This window comes from Phascolarctos cinereus, unplaced genomic scaffold, assembly GCF_003287225.1.
Source record: "Phascolarctos cinereus isolate Bilbo 61053 unplaced genomic scaffold, phaCin_HiC Scaffold_2;HRSCAF=192, whole genome shotgun sequence".
Classification (NCBI taxonomy): Eukaryota; Metazoa; Chordata; class Mammalia; order Diprotodontia; family Phascolarctidae; genus Phascolarctos; species Phascolarctos cinereus.
Genome location: NW_027555625.1, coordinates 41,926,981 through 41,947,410, shown reverse-complemented (window position 1 = coordinate 41,947,410; position 20,430 = coordinate 41,926,981).

The window sequence follows — 20,430 nt, the reverse complement described above, 5'->3', positions numbered from 1 at the left end:
CTCATCTCAGAAGACTCCCAATTTTTCCTCTCCTATCAACTTCCCAACAAGGGAACTCTCAGCAGGTTGGCCAAGGCCAATGTCTTCCTTTCCCCTCTCAAGCACTTCCATCCAAGAACCATAAAACAATGTGAGGAACCCAGACAGTGGGCGCAGACATGCAATGGGGCAGAGTTTTCCTTCTGTTTTTCACGAATGAATCCTCATCTGTTCTTCTCTGAAATGATTTCATTCATTGGCATTGCCTCTGCTTTCAATGATGCTTAACGCAGACCATCCTTACTATGGACAAGAGCGCCACCTGCTGGGAGAAAACGTTATTGTAAGAGCTAAGAGCCCAGCTTTGCATCTCAACCTCGTTTTCCTCAAGTGCCTGTGAATGAAGGTGCCAAAGTGACTTGATTCAATTCAACAACGCCTGCTAAACTCAAGGCATTGTGCTAGCTTCTGGGAATACAAAGACATGAGCTACACGGGCTCTGCTCTCAAGAATCCTGTATTCTGCTGGGACAGAGAATATATAATCCATAACACTAAGCAATTTGAGGAGGGAAAAACGTTAAAACTGGGGATGGGTGTTTGGGTGGGGCTTCACAGAGAAGTGCATGAGGTGAAAAGGGACTGCATTCTAGACACGGGGCACGGTCTGGACAATTGTTTGGAGACGTAAAATGAAAAACCACATTCAGGGAATAATTAGTTGGCTACTTTGGTTGGGATCAGGGAGGTGTTGGAGCAAAGCTGATTGTTAAATTTTCAGTGTGAGCATTTACATATTGGAATATGGCAAATGTGATTAAATCAGGGCTTGATTTATTGTTTCCTAGACTGTCTAGACTTAAGAAAATGATGGGGGAAATGTCATTAATGCAGATTAAACTTAAAAGTGTGTCATTTGTATTTTTTTCCTGAAGAGCTGGGTGTTAAATATTTACTCGCAGATCCTGGTTGGAATATAGAATTTATGAAGAGGAGTATCCTAAAATAAAGCTGGGAAAGGTAGGCTGGAGCCCTATTGGGGAGAGTTGTAAATGCCGGACTGAAGAATTTATATTTTATCCTTCAGGTAATAGGGAGCCAATGAAGATCCCTAAGTTACAGGTTGATGTAGTCAGATCTGTATGTTAGGATGATTATTTTGGATAAATAATGGATTGGAAAGGGGAGAGATTGGACACTTATAGACCAGGTAGGTGATTACTGCAAAAGAACAGACAAGACACAATGAGGACCTGAACTGGGGTGTGAATAGAGAGAAGAGAATGGATATAGAAAAGTTGTGGAAGTAGAATTAGCAAGATTTAGCAATTGGGAGGGATTGGATTAGATTAGACATTGGGAGGGAAGAGTCAAGGATGACTCCTGAATTACAAAACTGGACAAAAGAAATTTGTTCAGTTGTGTCCAACTCTCCATGACGCCATTTTGGGTTTTCTTGGTAAAGACATTGGAGTGATTTGCTATTTCCTTTTCCAGCTCATTTTACAGATGAGGAAACTGAGGCAAACAGGGTGAAGGGACTTGCCCAGGCTCACACAGCTAGCAAGTGTCTGAGGCTGGTGGGAAGATGAATCTTTCTGACTCCAGACCCAGTATTCTATCCATATTTATACCTAGCTGTTCTAAAAAAGAAACATGGAAGTTTAAAGAAGGTACCTGTTTATAAGGAAAGACAATCAGTTGTATTTTAGACATATGAGTTTGAGAGCAAAGAAATGGATGATAGAAAAAGATGGGTTAGCTGTTTGAAGATAAGATGTGACAGATGGATAGCCTGACTGTTCCATCGTCACTCCAATAGTGTCAGGAAGGCTCCCATAGCACATTGGGTGAAGGACACAGACAAGAGGAGCATGAAATGGCTAGGCATGAATGGTTATTAAAGCATCATTGGAGGGAAAATCCAGATCAAGGAGATCATAGATCCTTGAGATCTGAGTTTAAAATGTTAACATCTCGAGTTTGGTATGTTAATAAGCCATCCATCCAGGTGGAAATATTGGCACGAGTGATATTATTCATGCTGTCAGTAATTCATCGTTCTTTCAAAACAGAAAAAAAAGAACTTCTGCCTCTCATTTTGCTGACCATCAAGTTTCTTTCACATGTGAAGGGCACGAGCAAACCAGGTAGTGTTACTGACCTCCTACAGACCTCTCTTCTCGTCAGGAAAGAGCTTGATAAAAATATTGCTTTGAGTGATTTCTCATGTTAATAAATTTAAAAGACAATCTGATTCAACACTCCTGCAAGTGAAGCATGAACCGTGTGGTTTTGAATATTGTGGGAACAGCTGAATGCCAAGCGCCATTTGTTATAATAAGCATGAATTAGTTTGCAGATCCAGCTTTTGAATGTTAGTATACCAGAAGGCTTGTTTGCTTTGTATCCGATTATGAAATAAATGAATCTCATTTGTACGACATGTTGGTATTTTTTAAAAGGAAAATTCATAAAAAATTAAAAAATAAAAAATAAATAAAGGGAAAATTCATTCCATTAAGTTTGTTGTTGTTGTTGGAAGATTTTCATCTCACTTCTCAGTTTATAGATCCAATACTTCCTCTAGAAGTTTTCTTACTTTATTAAGGAAATGTTTCATGTAAGCTGACTGACTTCAACTAAACATCCAGAAGAGGTTAGCAAATTTGGGATTTTTTCCCATCACCGAGCCTATCTTTTCCATTTATGTTCTAGGTTTGAATCCCAGATCTCCAACTTACTACTGTTATGACCTCGACCAAATCACTCAATTTCTCTGGGCCTACTTCTTCACCCGTAAAATGAGAGAATTGAACTGAATCCTTCTAGTACTAAAACTATGAGCCTATGAGAAGAAATGGGATGGCCACCATCCCTTAAGTAGCTCTTACAGTTTACGGCCTCCACATCTTTGCTTACGTGGTTCCCTATGCCTAGAAGGCCCTCCCACTTAGCCCTAGCTTCTGCTTCCTCATTCCCTCCCCATTCTTTAAGGTCCAGATTAAGATGCTTCCTCTTAGGTAAAAGGAGAACTTTTTCCATAATCTGTTTTCATAGCATTGTGTACTCCTCTTAAGTGCTTATATTCTGATTTCTACTCTAGCTAGCTGTTCCTATTTCTTATCTCTTCTGCACAACATTAATAATCTGTTTACTGTAAGACTTACCAAGTGTTTTACACAATCTCACTTTATCTCCATAATAACCCAATGGAGGAGGTAAGATAGGTATTATTTTACAGATAAATTAAAACTTAGCAAGGTGAATGAAGCACCTTGCCTAGGGTCATACAGCTCCTGAGTGTCAGAGGTAGGATCTGAACCTGCCTCTATGAGGATCACAGCTTTGAGGACCTTAGAAGACATCTGGTCCAGCCCCATCATTATATACATGAGGATGTAGGGCTCAGAGAAGTCAAGGGACTTGGCCAGGGTCACATAGGTGGTGAGTAGCAGAGTTGGGATTTGAACTTAGGTCCTCACTCTCCAAATCCAACAAGCTTTCCCCTTAACCACACTGCCTCAAGAGTCTCTCCTGACTTCAGATCCTCTTTTTCTTTCCACTCTAACACTTATGGACAAAGACCATGACTCATTTATTTTTACATTTCTACTGCCTAGCATAGTACACAGTAGGTACTTAAATCAAATGAAGGAATGAATAAATGACCTAGAGCTTTGATGCATCATTGACCTTCAAGTTTGAAGATGCTCCCATTGACCAAAAGGTAACACTTGATTGACCTAGAACACTGCTGTAGTGGGAAGGCTAAGTGGATAATTCCATTCAGGTAGATAAGTACACCTTTTCTGTATTATCCCTGCCTTGCAGTTTACACTATTTGACAGGTTGTGTGCAGAGTGGGCAGTGCAAGATCTTGGGAATGCCTTGACAACCTTGCCTTACCCAACAACACCCTTTTGGGGCTCCTCCTCACAGGTCCACTCCACCCAGTTTGCATTGCAGGGATTATTGACTCACTGCTCCCCAGCTGAGTGGGTTCCACTATATATTTTCAGAAAATTTCTTGAGCCTGATGGTGCTGCTTGTTTATAGGTTTTACTGAAAACATGGTCCAAGACTTTACTCCAAATACTGCCTTGCCTTCACACATTAAATTAGATGATCATTTTCTTTGCAGACCCTTAGCCTGGTCTGGAATGTGTTGGGGTGAGATGGGAATCTTTACTTCAGGACCAGTGAAGGCTCTTGCTGTACGAATGGCTTTTGGATGAGGCTCATGGGAAGCAAAAGATCCTTGGAAAGACTTCTTTGGTCCTCTGGACATGAAAGCATGCTTCAGCTTCACCCATAGTTCTGGAATCGGGAACTTACAGGTCTTGTTGGCCCCGACCTAGCTGGAGCCGATGCCTGCAGCATCAGCAGTAGAAAAGATCTTTTTTCCCTCTGAACTCATTCATTCAAAGTGAAGAAATTGAGGTCTTGAAACAAAAAGTGAAAAAAATCTCTTTTCCAATCTGTGAATAAGTCAGTAAAATCAGCCACAGAAATGACATTTCAAGTCTCATATATTTACTCAGTCAACTATCAGTCAAACGATATAAACATTTATTAAATACCCAAATGTGCCAGGAGGCATCTAGGTGGCACCATAGTGCACAGAGTGCTGGACTTGAAGTCAGAAAGACTCAGCCTTCAGTTCAAATCCAGCCTCAGACACTGACTAGTTATGTGAGCCTGTAAAAGTCACTTAACCTTGTTTGCCTCAGTTTCTTCATCTGTAAAATGAGCTGGAGAAGGAAATGGCAAACCACTCTACTGGGATCATGAAGAGTTGGACACAACCAAACAATAACACTGAAGTTTACATATCAAGAACAAATGTATTTGAATCTTAGAAGGAATTTGGTAGGATTTTTTCCCCTATGTTTGCACACAGTTTATGTAATATTGGAAATAACTTTAACATTTGATAGAATTCACTTGTAAATCCATCTGGTCTTGCAATTTTTTTCTTTTGGGAATTTATGGCTTGTTCAATTTCTTTTCCTGATACCAGATTGTATAAATTCTAGTTTATGTTCTATTAATTTGGATATTTCATATTTTTTGTAAATCCTAATCCATTTAATTTAAATCATCAGTTTTGTTGCCATACAATTGAGCAAAAAAGTTTCTCATAATTTCCTTTATTTTTTCTTCACTTGTGATTTCTCCTTTTCCATTTTAGATCGGGGCAATTTGCCTTCTTTTTAAAAAAAATCAGACCAGCTAATGGTTTATTTGGTTAATTTTTTTCAAAAAACAGCTTCTAGTTTTATTTCTCAACCTACTTTAAGAGAATAAACTTGTAACCATTTTAAGAGCATCCATCTGCAGATAAGCATTTGTCAGGGCTAATTACAAATGGATCTTATCTGTTGATTAAAACAGATGGGAACATGCATTTTAAAATTCAGATTTCTCATTGATTCAGGTTTTATGGTGCTTACAGAATACAAATAAGCAAATAAAAGTCCATCTTTTTTAACACTAGTAGTCTTTTCATGATGCTTGTATGGTTGTGAATCACATGATGCCTTAGTCTCAGAAGGATTCACATTGTAAACAGAGGCAGAACTAGGAATTCTTGTACCTGGGAGGTGGGAGTAGAGCCTTCACTTATGTTGGGGTGACAGGGATGCTGGGACAATACTGTGAGAAGCCGGAGGGAGGAGCTCATCCCTTTGGATATTCCGGTGGCTTCCAATCCACAAGCATTTATTGAGTCCCTACTATGTGCCAGGCACTGTGCTAGGTGCTAGAGATATAAGTACAAAGAATGAAACAATCCCTACTTATGAGGAGCTTATATTCTAATGGGAGAGACAAATGTGTGTATTTATATATGTGTGTGTATATATGTATGTATGTATATACATATGTATATAAATGTATACAAATATATACATATATAATATAATAATATATAAATGTATATAGAACATATACATATGCATTTTTATATATATTTACATAATGTGTTATATATGATGTATTTATATATATAAATAAATATATGTGTTTATGTACACATATATATGTGCACGATATCAAACCTTTGGACATTACTTGGGGCACTCTTTTTCAGGTAAGGGACGGTGCTCAGGAAAGCTGCATGAACCTAAAAATGATATCGCTTAGACTAGTAATATTTAGCGGGGAAAAGAAATATAATTCTCTTCTGAAAACCCTTCTCTGAGGAAAGCAGAGCAGGCCAGGCTTAGTAGCCTCAATCTCTTGACCCAGGCAATCACCAAAGTCTGGGTGGGCAATGTGCCACAGTCATCTATGCAGTATTCATTTAGATGAATCCATGTAGACATAGGAAGACATATATGTCATGCATGTTGACGTAACCTACATGAGCAACACCCACACAGCCTACATTTGTTTCAAGCTTACAATACAATAATGAAACTATTATTCTGTGCATTTCATCTTAATGGATTATTCGAGTATGACCCATTAATAGAAATTCACCCTTTCTGCATCAATGATCACATTTTATACATAAATAATCTGAAATAATTTCCAGCACTAAAAGGCTGAGGATTCTGCTATTCTCCGATTCAAGGGTCCTTAAGCAGTGAATTAGATCTAAGAGTGTATAGTACAGCCTTACCTTTAAGGCAAATATTGGTCCTACACACCATTTCCAAAAACACCCTCTGGGATTTCCAAGTGGAAGACAATGTAGTCAACCTCCCTTTCCTACTCACAAATGTCTTTGTCAGTTCATGCTCACCTTCTCCAGGTCATCCCAAGTTTAAAGAATTTTAAGTAGTTAAGGTGTCTAAGATTTAAGCATTTTATCTTTTAAGTATTTAAGATGGTTCCTTTTTACAAAAGTAAATATAAAGGGAGCAGGGGCCTATTCCATAGCATCAGGAAAGGAGCAAAAATCTCCAGTTGTCAAAGGAAGCAGGGCCCTTTGCCATGGTAATGGTTCAAAGGTCACTAGCTCCATTCTTCCTTGAGTGTTGTTAAGTTCCTCCTTTATATAGGCATATGGGAGTCTCAAGGTTATTTCATGGCCTGGGTGCTTCGTGCCAGGAGCAACATAGGAATCGAAAAGCATTTCAGTTATCCTAACCCAATTAGGAGGGAGGATGAGGGAACTTATCGTTGGGAGTGGAGATTGAGGGAATCAGTGAAGATAGGAAAAAAAGGCCTTGACAACTATCCGAGGGTCCCTTTTCCGTGTTAAGCAGGGCTGAAAAGAGCTGAAAATGTGTTGATTGGCCCCATCGCCAGGACCATCTTACAAGAACGTGACAGTATTCCCTTAAGAAAGGAGTTGCAATGGAGGCCAGCTTGGACAGCTCCAACAAGAATCTTCTTCACAGCGGAGAAAAGGAAGCACCATCAGAGCCAGTCCAGTCCATGAGGGCTCCACAAGAGTGGATGACAACTCGAGCAGATAACAGCAGCTTGAGGGAAAGGCGACCCAGAAGCACAGCCAGTTGCTAGGAGACAGAGCTGTTGGTGATATCAGCGGAACCCTAAAAGCACCAGTGGTGTTCCATCAACGTGGGAATCTGTTGGAGATTATACCTCGTGTGTGTGTGTGTGTGTGTGTGTGTGTGTGTGTGTGTGTATGGTAGGACAATGATTTTACTCATTGATTTTTTCCCTTATTATTTACTTTTCTATTCTGCCCTAGTTAAATGTTTTGCTGTTTGAATTATGGCTCCTCTTTCTTATCTGTTGGTAGAGAAGGCACTGGGTAGGGTCTCAAACTATATTTCTATGACTTATGTCTACCCTAAAGGTCCAACACTGAACCTGGGATAGAGAATTCCAGAGTCCTTTGGCACCATGATAGACTAAAGTAAACACTACTTTTTAGGAACACATTTATTGTATAAAGTAGGGACTTGGGCTACTGGAAAACTACCAAGTGAAATACCGATTTGTTCTTGGACAAATATTAGCTAATGTGGTATAGTGATCGACCCTGGATTTGGAGTCAGAGGACGTGGAATCAGGCCTAAGCTCTGTCCTTTACGATCTGTTCGACCCTGAGCATTTGCCTTAGCTTCTCCAGACCCCTCCCCACTTTCTTCATGGGTAAAATGCTTAAATGAAATCATTGCTAAGGTCCCTTCTGGCTCAAAATTTTATGATTCTAAGTCATTTAAAGAATTAGTTTGTTGCTGACATGGAAGAAGGGGAGAGTTGATAGTTTTCACTTCCCTAATCAATTCACTTTTTTTATTAGCTTACAAAACATATCTTGGATTTCCAGGAAGAGAAGGAGAAGTTGCAGGAGACCCTGCCTTCCACCTCTAACTAACAGCAACAGGAATATTGGGTTTTTTAACTATCATAAATCATCAAAAAAATTGTTTTTTAAAAAATAAGAAAATGGGGCAGTGAGGTGGCACTGTGAATAGAGTGCCAGTCCTGAAGTCAGGAGGACCTGAGTTCAAATCTGGCCTCAGACCAAACATTTGACACTTACTAGCTGTGTGACCCTGGGCAAGTTACTTAACCCCAAATGCCTAAAAAATAAAAAGAAAAAATAAGAAAATGCTTAGAGGAAAGAAAAAAGGAGAACTCACAGAATACCAGTCAGAATGAATCCCAAAGGAACAAATGAAAGGAAAACTCCAACACAATGAAATATAATAGATTAAGTGGAGACAGAAAGGCCAATGGACTCCAACAACAGCAAAAGGGGCACCAGAAATGAAAGCAGAATGTCCTTAGGACAAAATAAAATTCAAAATGGACACAATACAACAAATGAAATTAGAAAAAAAAAGATGAAATGAAGTAACTGAGCAAATCTAAGAAATCTTAGTGTGAGGACAATGGAGTTCCAGGTTGGGAATACAGTTATTTCAACAACCTGTGATTTCATCAATGCATGCATCCCCCTAACCACCCCAGGTCACAGCCCTTCTATGAAGTCCTAGTTGGTCTCCAAAAGTTGCTAGGTGAACATGTCATCACTCTGCAGGCCATCTGGGGATGAGCCTCTCCAAATGACCTGGCCCATTCTCAAATGATAGTCTTACATCCATGCTAGAGGCATGGTTTGTAAGGTTTGCAAGCTTGAGCTTGTGCTGTGATTGCATCTGAGATGCATCCATGCCATGGTGAAGCATGGTAGTAGAACTTGACTACATACACCTCTGGAAAATGGAAACAAAGCGAAACAATAGACTCGATGAAAATGAGCTAGACAATAAAGTGGTGGGAACAAAAAAGACAGCAGAAATACAAGTCTGGAACATTACGTGTCTGGAAGCTAGGTAAGGAAAAGTGATGGAGTGGAATGACAGAATAAGGAGATCAAATGAGAAAATTGTTGGGCATGACAAAAATTCTTAAGGAGAAAAGAATTTGATGGTTCTCAAACAATAATTTGGAAGGTCATATGGGAAAATTTCCCAGAAATTTTGTTTTTGTTTGTTTGTAGGCAATTGGAGTTAAGTGACTTGCCTAGGTCACACAGCTAGTGTCAAGTCTTTGGTCTGAGGCTGGATTTGAGCTCAGGTTCTCCTGACTTCAGGGCCAATGCTCTATCCACTGTGCCACCTAGCTGCCCCCCAGAAATTTTGAAAAAGAGGGATAGGACTGTATATCAATAGAACTCACAGGGAAAAACCCTACATTCAACTCACCATTGTCAAACTTCAAGACTACAATGATAACAAGATGATTTTACAAGGTCAAGAAGAAAAGGAATCCACCCCCCAAAAAAAATTGAATTGTCTACAACTTTCCACCAAAATGAAGAGTGACAAAAGTAGAATGATATGCCAAAATTTGAGATGTAAGACTTGATCTTGATATCAGTTATTCAGCAGAAAAATGCATTATGTTTGAAGATAAAAGATGGGCCATTTAAGAATTACATGGGGTTATAGAAGAAAGCTAGGTGGCTCAGTGGTTAGAGCACTGGGCCTGGAGTCATGAAGACGTGAGTTCAAATCTGGTCTCAGGCACTTACTATATGACCCTGGACAAGTCACTTAACCTCTGTTTGCCTTAATCCACTGGAGAAGAAAATATCAAACCACTCCAGTATCTTTGCCAAGAAAATCCCATGGACAACATTGGCATGCTATGGTCCATGGGGTCACAAAGAGTCAGACGTGACTGAATAACCACAAGTGGGCAGAAACAAGTTTAAAACAGCTTTTGATACACAAAACCAGTAATCGCACAGAGCCTGTGATGCATCATCATGATACAGCTTGTAGGATGAGCTAGTTGGTACCTCAACACGCACATGACAAGATAACAGCACCAGGGTTGTTTTCATTAATAACTGAACAAAGGAAATAGAAAAAAAATTATATTGGGTAGCATAGAAAAAAGAACAAGACAAAGAGAGGGGTGGGGAGAATCTCAGAACACTTCTGTCTCAAACATGGTGGGAGGGGAAACTGGAAAAATTACTGAGTAAATACAATATAATGCAGAAACTATTCAGTGTTGTGGGAATGTGCATGTGTGTGTGTGTGTGCATGCGCGCGTGCGTGTGTGCGTAAATGTTAAGGTAGGGACAAGACTGGTATTAGTAAAATAAGGAAGATCATATTCCCTTCTTGCAAAAGAAGTAATTTAACAAAATAGGTGGAAAGTAAGACAAAATAGATGAGTTTTATTATATAAAATAAAAGGATTTTTTTTTTGCAAGAGTATATAAGAACCAGCTTATGCTGGCTCACAAGACCCACTATTACATTTTCAGAATGGCAGAAATGGGCAAATGCTACAAATCCGGGTTTGCTTTATTGTGTAATTGGTTTCGACAATTAAAAAAGTGATGAGGAAAATGCTAATAATGCAGATTAACCTGAAAAGTGTATCTCTGGTACATTTTTGTGCTCTTCCCCGCCCCAGAAGGTTGTTAAATATTTAACAGTGCACCTCTGATTCTGTGTGACAAAAAGTAGTGAATCTTGAAAATGGTTAAATAAGCAGATTGAGGGAAACCTTGACTATAAACTTTTCTGATTAGCCTGATTGCCAAAATCTATAAAGAATGGGCATACAGTAAGAGCAAGAAATCTGTATGTCATAAATGGTCGAAGTATATAAATAGGCAGCTTTCAAAAGAACACACATTTTTCTTTCACAACTTAACTAATACGGAAATATGCTTTGCATGACTGCACATTAATATAATCTATAGCAAACTGTTTATTTCCTCAAGGAGGGAGAGGAGGAGAATTTGGAACTCAAAATTTTAATGACTGAATGTTAAAAATTGTTATTACATGTCATTGGAAAAATAAAATATAAAATTTTTCACAACAGAAAAAGGAAGAACACATATATCAATAACCACCTGAGTCAGGGTTCCAACTAGCTAGTAGAGAAATGCACATTTTCAAAACTCTGAGATCTCACCTTACATCCATCAAATTGTCCAAAAGTACTGATAACAGTAACATTTAACATAGTGAGGACGTGAAGAAGTAGGCACTGTTATCATGCTTCAAAGGCAGCTGTGAATTGGTGCCATCTGAGGGGTTCACTGGAACCAAGATGGACCACTTAATTCACATCTCTTGGCTTTGATTTAATAGTCTCCTCATTTACATTATCGTAGTCACTGAATATCTGGTTTTCCTAGTTCTGCTTTCTTCACTCCATTATTAGCTAATACCATGTTTCTCTGAATTCCTCATATTAATCATTTCTCATGGTGCAATAATATTCCATCACATTCATGCATCATAGTTTATTTGGTGATTCCCCAATCCAGAGGGGGCAGGGGAGATTTTTTCCATTAATTCTAGCAGCTTCTTGCCTTATCCTACATTCTCTGTCTTGACTATAGTCACACCATATCAGATGAGCATAAAACTGGAGCATCATTCTTTTCAAAAAGATTTCTGGCTTTCCTTTTGCAAGCTGCAGGGTTGAGAAAGGCAGCTGCCCTCTTCACTTGTGTGTTGGAAAGAATGAGTTGATTTCCAAATACCTGGGCTTCTTGACAGGCTGCTCTCCTTAACAGGTTAGGTCTCTAATGGGTTGGGGTGTTTAGTTTGGTTTTGTTTTTGCTATTACAAAAAGTCCTGTTGTTCCTATTTGATCTTTATGGGACCTTCCTTTCTGTCTTTGAACTCCTTGGGTTGTTGCTGGCCTTTCATTTTCAAGGAGGACCAATGACATCACGGGGTGATGTCTTGACTTCTGCATGAATTGGATGTAAGCGAGGCAGAGTTACACAGTCATCAGCCTCACTCTCTCTTCCAGAGTCATCGAAGTCCAACGGCAAGACAAAAATCAGGACAACTGGCGATGGCCTGGGAAGCAGTAGATGACCTTGGCATGGTTAATGTCTGACCAAGCTCTAGGCAATCCACAGCACCTGCTCCAGCTGCCTTCATGACTGTTGAGACAAATGCTCGACAACTGGATCTCTGTATCAGAGAATAAGAAATGCAAAGTAACTTTTCTTACATAATTCCAAATTATTTTCCAAAGTTAATTTTGAGTTAAAGATATGTTTGAAGAGGAAACCACAGCATTCCCATGGATTTTTTTTTTTTAGGCAATTGGGGTTGAGTGACTTGCCCAGGGTCACACAGCTAGTAAGTGTCAAGTGTTTGGTCTGAGGCCAGATCTGAACTCAGGTCCTCCTAACTTCAGCTGCACCTATTCCCATGGATTTTAAAAACACCTTGAAGAAGCAAGGAATGATATAGATCCTCATTTTAGAGCTAGAAAGGACTTTCGAGGTTATATAGTCCAACTCTTTCATTTTGCAAGGGGGGAAGCTGAGGCCCAGGAAGAATAAGTAAGTGGCCCCAGATCACATAAGTAATAAGCATTAAAGGTGGAATTTGAAGCCAAGTCTTCTGATTTAAAAACTAATGCCTTTTTCATTATACCATAGGATCTATGCAAAGTGAGCTAATAATATACTTTCAGTAACAATTGGGTGCAGTCAAGCATTGACCCTTGATGCCTCACATAGAAAGTCTTCTCAAAACATTATGAAAAATCTTGGGGGCAGCTAGGTGGCTGTGTGACCTGGGCAAGTCACTTAACCCCAATTGCCTAAAAGAAAAAAAAACATTATGAAAAATCTGATACATTTCAAGAGTGTGTCATCTTATAATTTATCATTAGCTTCACAAAGTAGTATTCATGAGATAAAAAATAATTAAGAGAACAGATAACCCAGTGAATGATTTAGAAAAAGCTCTCTTTCTCATTAAAGTTAGCCTCATAGCTCCCTGTGCTGAACCATATGGCAGGTGTGGTCTCTTTTGTGTTTCTGGCCTTGGAATTCATATATTGAAATCAAGGCATTAGTCAATCAGCAAACACTTATTAAGCCTCTGTTATGTGCCAGGTACCCTTCTTGGCACCAGAAATACATATATAAAGAAAAAACTCTCAAGAGATTTATATTCTATTGGGGAGACCATGAGTACTTACAGAAGTTTAAACAAAATAAATATAACTACAAATGTAATGGGAGTGGTCAATGAGGGCCCAGTCCTTAAAGCATGCTCATATTTGCCTTTCCCATTGGTTCATATATAGCAGAGCTGTCAAACATACAGCATTCTTGAGTGCAGCCTGAACCAGATTAAAGTGTAATTGGGAAATATTTAACAAAATAAATTAAAATATAATCAAATGCAGATAACATTCTATTTTTACTGTTTATTTTTTAATGTAATGTTTTATTTTTCCCCAATTACATGTAAAAACAATTTTAACATTCTTTTTTTCAAATTTTGAGTTCCAAATTCTCTGTCTCCTCCCTTCTCCCTGCCCCCCATTAAGAAGGCAAGTAATTTGACATGGGTTCTGCATGTGTAGTCAGATAACATTACATTTTAAAATTACAGTGACGTGCAACCAGCAGGGATCTTTATGTACAGATCAGCAGCTTGCATTCCCGTTTGAGTCTGACTGCTTTAATCTGGAGCATAAGCAGATATGCCCTGCCTTGTTACAATCCAGCACATGGAACTTTGGCAGTCTTCTTTCAAACACATGTGACTGAGGCGCTGCTGTCTTGTGATGGAGGAAAGTCTTCTAATCATCTGTTTAGTCAGAAGAACCAGTAACTCCATAGTGACTGAGCTGAAGTTGAGTTTGCCTACAAAGTGATGACCCACCATTCTCTGTCTCTTTTCCTTCCTGGTGGCATGAGGTAAGAACTGTTGGAAGCTGGTGGGTGAGGTCATGGAATTAAGCTGTGTTCTCCTTCCCAGATGTCACATGTCTATGAGCCTTTCTTGATGTCTCCTCCATTACAGTTGGGTTTTTGCCTTTTGCATCCCCTTAGCACAGTGCCTGGCAAATAGCAGTTGCTTGGATTGTCTCAGTGTGAGTTTTTCGTCCATGAACACACATCAGAACTCATCTCTTACTTTGTAGTTGGTCTTCTTGAGCTGCCAGGGCTGAAAAATGCAGCCAGCCAGTGTGGAGCCTTCCTGAACTCAGCTGGACTGGCCCTTGGACCATAGAGAGGCAGTTTGCTGCAGGACTCATACTCAAAATCTTTCCAGTATGGTAGCGCTTGCTGAGCTCAGGCTTGCTGCTGGTTCAGGCTTTAAGAACTCAACATCTCCACACAACAATGAAGGACTTTCAGTGGGGGAATTCCATGCAACAAAAATAACAGCTAGTAATCATATAGCACTTTAGGGTTTGCAAAGTGCTTTACAAATATTATCTCATTTGATCCTCACAACAGTTCTGGGAATTAGGCTCATTTATTATGCCCATTTTTCAGATGAGAAGACTGATGTTAAATCACTTGTTCAAGGTCTGAGCTCAGATTTGAACTCAAGTCTTCCTTATTCCAGGCCCAGTGCTCTATCTATTATGCCATCTAGCTGCTTATTTCCCTTTGTGGGCACAGGGGGCTGAGTAGGTAGTAGGCGCTTTATGCATGCTTGTTTAATTTAATTAAGCTGAGTATGCCTCACATCACAATAAAACCCAGTAGGCATGTGTACATACATATATTGGCTTTGGAGCTTAGAATGGCTTTCCTTTAGTTTCTAAATGCATTTTGTGAGCCTGGGAATTTAAACCTGTCTGCCATGCCTGGCCAGCTCTCATGTTCCATTTCAGCCATGAATAAGAGCCATCTGTTCATCTCCCTTCTCAATGCTGAGGTATTCAACCCCTTCTTATTCTTTTTATTTTTTGTATCCTGTCCTATTTTCTGGCTTTATATTATTTCCACTTATTCTCATTCAGCATATCACCCACAGGCAAATATAGAGAGAGCTTTGTGAAATATTTGTAGACACATTATCTCATCAGAGCTTCTCAACATAATACAAATATCATGGTCCCCATTTTACAGATGAGTTAACTGAGGCTCAGAAAGATGAAATGACTTTCTCATTGCTATGTTAAAGGTGGAATTCAAACCCATTTCTCTCTCAGCTTCAAGACTGGCCCATTTTCCCACTGTATCCCTATTAAGAGTCCAGAAGAAGGGACTCAGCTGTGAATGATAACATTAGACAGGACCCCTGCATCAATATTGGACAGACTGTTTTATGTTTCCTGAGTATCAGTGCATTTTGGAGTAAATAATAATAATAATAGATGATATAAACACCTTGCAAATATAATCTCATTTTATCCTCATAAACACCACAGGAGGAAAAAGCCCATATTATGTGACTGCAAATTGTAGCCCAGAAATAAAAGTTTTTATCCATGGTGATGTGAAACTTTGCCCTCATCTCCTTATTTTATTTTATTTTTTGTTCAGTGTCTATGTTTTCGGTATACCAATGCAGCTGCTTTTCCTATGAAGGGACTGACCTGTACTGTGTTCTCACAGTTGACCAAAAGGGGTCACTAGAGAGTTCCCCAAAGCTGCTGTCCATTGTACTTGGGTGGTTCTGTGCAGTTTTCTGTCAGGTCCAGCAATTTTTTTTTGTTGCTGTTGTAAGAACTAATCAAACGGCATCACTTTTCAGTCTACATTAGCTAAAATAAGCCACATGGATGGGTGCCTTCAAATGTTAAACACGGTAATGTTTGATGACATGTGGAGTAATGTTATAATCAGCAAACACTTATTTATTAGGTATTTGCTATGTGCAATGTATCTTCCTAGTCATTTCAGGTCATACTATATTTACCAGCATGACCTGTTTAATTGTCCTACATGCAATTGCAGATTCAATAGTTACCTAATTGTGCCTGAAAATTATTGGTGACTAAGATGTCAAATCATTAGCTACAATGATCCTCCATGATTGTGGTGGTGATGGTGGTGTGGTGATTCCATATGGTCCTATGGTAAAATCTAAACTGGCTGAAAGACTGGGGAATTGAGGCCAATAAAATTTTCACTTTGCTAAGACTTACTCAAGTTGCCTCAAGCAACTTCCTGCTTATACTACCCCTCCCAAGACCTATACATGACAATAAGGGCAATGATTTAAGGGAAGTAATTTGCACATTTAGGTCAACACTGTTGCAAAATTAAAAAAAAAGACAGAGGTAACAAAGCTATGACTTGACCTTATGAACATAATACTCTAACCACTGGGCTTACAAGCCATTTTAGTATAGTGATCTTTGGGAAGATACCAAGAACAAAGAGGGATATTCAAGAAAGGAAATGTAGTCTCCATTGGCTTTCTTTTTAGGTATTTCTTTTGTAGTTCATGCTGGGAGTAGTAGATATGGTCTTATGCACAAATAAACTCCAGAAATCCAGTTGCCATAGAGACAGAGAGCAACTGTGATCTAACCATTACTGTTTAACACCATTAGCTGGTTAAAATTGACCTTTAAAACTTAATCAAGGGGCAGCTAGGTGGTGTGGTGGATAGAGTACTGGCCCTGGAGTCAGGAGGACCTGAATTAAAATCAGGCTTCAGACACTTGACACTTACTAGCTGTGTGACTCTGGGCAAGTCCCTTAACCCTGACTGCATCGCCAAAAAGCAAAAACAAAAACAAAAATCTTAGTAGGCATTCTTTTTTCTGCTGCTATAATAGGAGCCTGGGAATATATATTAATAAGTTCACATTTTGAAATAATTCAATTTTTTTCACTATTAAAACTTATTCACAGGGTGCATGCAGGGTCCTGTCCTACGCTGTTTTGAGCTCTCCATATGTTCCTAAAACCCGTATTTCCAAATCCACATTCAACTGGCTTGTTCCCAAGATGATGGGAATGAGGTCTTGGGGAGAAGGCTGCCAGATTCCTTCTCTCTGTCTTTCTTTCCCTATATTTGCCTCTGTGAGACAACTCCTCAGGGAGATGAGGATTGAAGAGGAGGAAAAAAAGAATGAGGTCCTCAGAAAACTACCTTATTTTTGTAACTCTCTTGTTAGTCTGGCTCCCTTTCTTCCTGAAAATCCAATGATACCTTGATTAGCAATTCTTTGGGGAATGAAATTCTCTTATATTGAAGCTATGCTTTAAAAAAAATCTTTCTGACTCCTGAAAGGCAGCACTGATGCATATTATATGGCTTACCCGCAGTATTCCTGCTAAATTGCACAAGGAACTGTCTGTTCCCAGGATTCTCTTTGTCCATGAAAGATAGAAATAATACTAATTATAGCTCACTTTTATATAGCGCTTTAAGGTCTGCAAAACACTTTACATATATTATCGCATTTGGTCCTCCAACAACCCTAGGATGTAGATAATATCCCCACTTTACAGATTTAGGCAGCTGAGACTGAGAGAGGTTAAACCATTTGTCACCCAACCAGTATCAGAGGCATGATTGGAACTCCAGTGCTGACTCCTAAGTCTCAGTCTGTCCACTACACCACCTAGTTGTCACAGAGTAAATAAGACTGACCCTCCCTAAAACTATGGAGTCAATAGAATTCTTTGGCCATAACTCTCAAAAGCCATCTTACTAAGACCAAAGGGGCTACAATCTGTATCAGTGAGAGTTCCCTGACCAAAACAATTGCCCCATGAAGTATTGAAACAAGACTTACTAGACTGCATTTCTTCCTTAACAACCAGCACTTTTTAATCACCTATTGACTCATTTAGGGTTCCTAGTCTCTCCATATCCTTTCCCCCTACATTAAGAGTTTTCCCTATTCTTTTAGCATACCAGAGTCCTTCTACTATTTAACATCAAAACTAGAAAGGATGTAGTGTCAATCATTTTGTATTTTCCTTCCTTTCTTTCTTCCATCTCTCCTTGCTTCCCTCCTTCTGTTCTTCCAGATTGTAGAAAACTTTGAATTCCAGGCTGAGTTTGACTATTTTCAAATAAGCAATAGGGAGCCACTGAAGGTTTTTGAGCAAGTGAGTGAATGATGTGATCCAAGAACAGTGCTTTAGGAAGAACAATTTGGCAATGTTGTGAGAGATGGGTTGAAGCAAGGACGGACTGAAGGCTAGGAAGACAAGTTAAGAGGATTTTATAGTAGTCCAGGAGAGAAGTGATGAGGATCTAACTAAAACTAGGGCAGTGGAAGTAGAAATGGTAGTAAGGAAGAGAACGATGGATGCCACAAATGTGTTTTACTGATGAAGAATTGGGAGCCAGAGAAATGGCTTCCTCAAGATCATAGGTAGTAAGGAATAGATACAGACTTCAAACTCAAGTCCCTGGCTACAAATCCAATTCTCTCTTCTCCCCCAACACCTCTCCTTTCCAAGTGCCCCAGGGCCTGAAACTCCACCATTAGTTACTTGCCCAGAGTTACACAGCCTTGGGTTTTTCTTCACTGGTCTTTTTAAAAATACAAATACTTGTCAGAAGGGTAACAGAACAACTCAAGCTATGTGACAACCAAAATCCTCCTCTGATTGTGAAGGTAACTCTAGGATCTTGAAGGCAATTCCTTCAATCAATGAGCAGGCATTTTTTTTTCATTTTTGGTGAGGCAATTGGAGTTAAGTGACTTGCCCAGGGTCACACAGCTAGTAAGTGTCAAGTGTTTGGTTTGAGACTGGATTTGAACTCAGGTCCTCCTGACTCCAGGGACGATGCCCTATCCACTGTGCCACCTAGCTGCCTCTACAAGCATTTATTGTCTACAGTATGCCACGCAGTATGCTAGGCACTGGGGATACAAAGTTAAAAATGAAATAGTCCCTAATCTTAAGGAGAGCTCATTCAAGAGGAAAGTGTATGCTTGGACAGATCCCACCAAGCCAGATGTTGTCCAATCAATGAGATCAGACCTGCCCTGCCCATGCGCCAGTTAATGGTTATTTTTTGGGCCCTGGCTCAGGGTGAATGTAAATAGTAAATGCTTCTCTTTTGGCCAGCAACCCTGAGGGGCTTTCCCCTCCCATTTGGCCATCCCTTGACTCACTTCTTAGAGAGGCCTATTCACTGAATGGGCTTTGCCTCATTCAAAGTGAGAATTTGAAAGACTTTTAGCTTAAAAGGGCCAGGGTCTCCCACTGCATCCTGGGCCATCTCCAGTCATCCTGATCTGTATCTGGCCACAGGACCCAGATGGCTCTGGAGGAGAAAGTGAGGCTGGTGACTTTGCACAGCCCTCCTTCACTCAAATCAAAGTCAATTGCAAGTCATGTCAGCATCTCCCTGATGTCATGGTCTTCTTCGAAAATGAAGGAAGGACAAATCATAACCACAACCAACCAAGAAAGTTTTTGAATACTGGCCCCGTATCAGACTCAGTGCCTGTTGTCTGAAGACCAATTGAGAATGGTACTAAAATGATCATCACTGGCAGCAAAATCATAAATTCTTTGGCCACAACTCTCAAAAGCCATCTTACTAAGACTAAAGGGAACACAATTTGTATCCGTGAGAGAGCTTCCTGACCAAAATTACCTCCTGAAATATTAAAGCAGTCTTACCAGACTACCTTTCTTCCTTAACAGTCAACACTTATTAAGCACCTACTATGTGCCAGTCACCAAGATAGGCTATAGGGACACAAATACAATGAATGGACAGTGGAAGGATAAAGGTAGGTGTCCAGTGGAGGGGGCCTGACTTCCTACTTATGAGGTGGTTTACCCCTATCCTTACCCTGACCTCTACCCAAGAAAGGGAATTTCCTTAAGGGTTAAGAGAAGAATCAGTCCTCAGGGAGCACTTGGTTTTCAGCCTTTTATTCAGATTGCCAGTAAGAGACCTAATTGATGCCCCTTGCCGTGTTGGCTTTCATAATGTGGACAATGTGGATGCTACACAACTAGGAATTGAATTGGGAGCCTCAGCTCAGTTTACATAGACCACTGACTAGCTCTCTCAGTACTATATTTATTTTTGTTTCTCAAGAACCTGAGCTGTATCATAACCACTAACTTGGCAGGAAAAGACTTCTTATCCTATATCCAATTACCGAACTGCAGTCTTTTTTTTTGTGAACCTTTTTTTTTCCTTTTAATAACATTTTTGTACTTATCTTTTGTTTTTATATCACTTTCATTTCCAGATATTCCCTTCTTCTCCCCAGAGTTATCCTTTATAACAAATAATGAAATAGAGAAAAAGAAAGAGGAAAGACAGA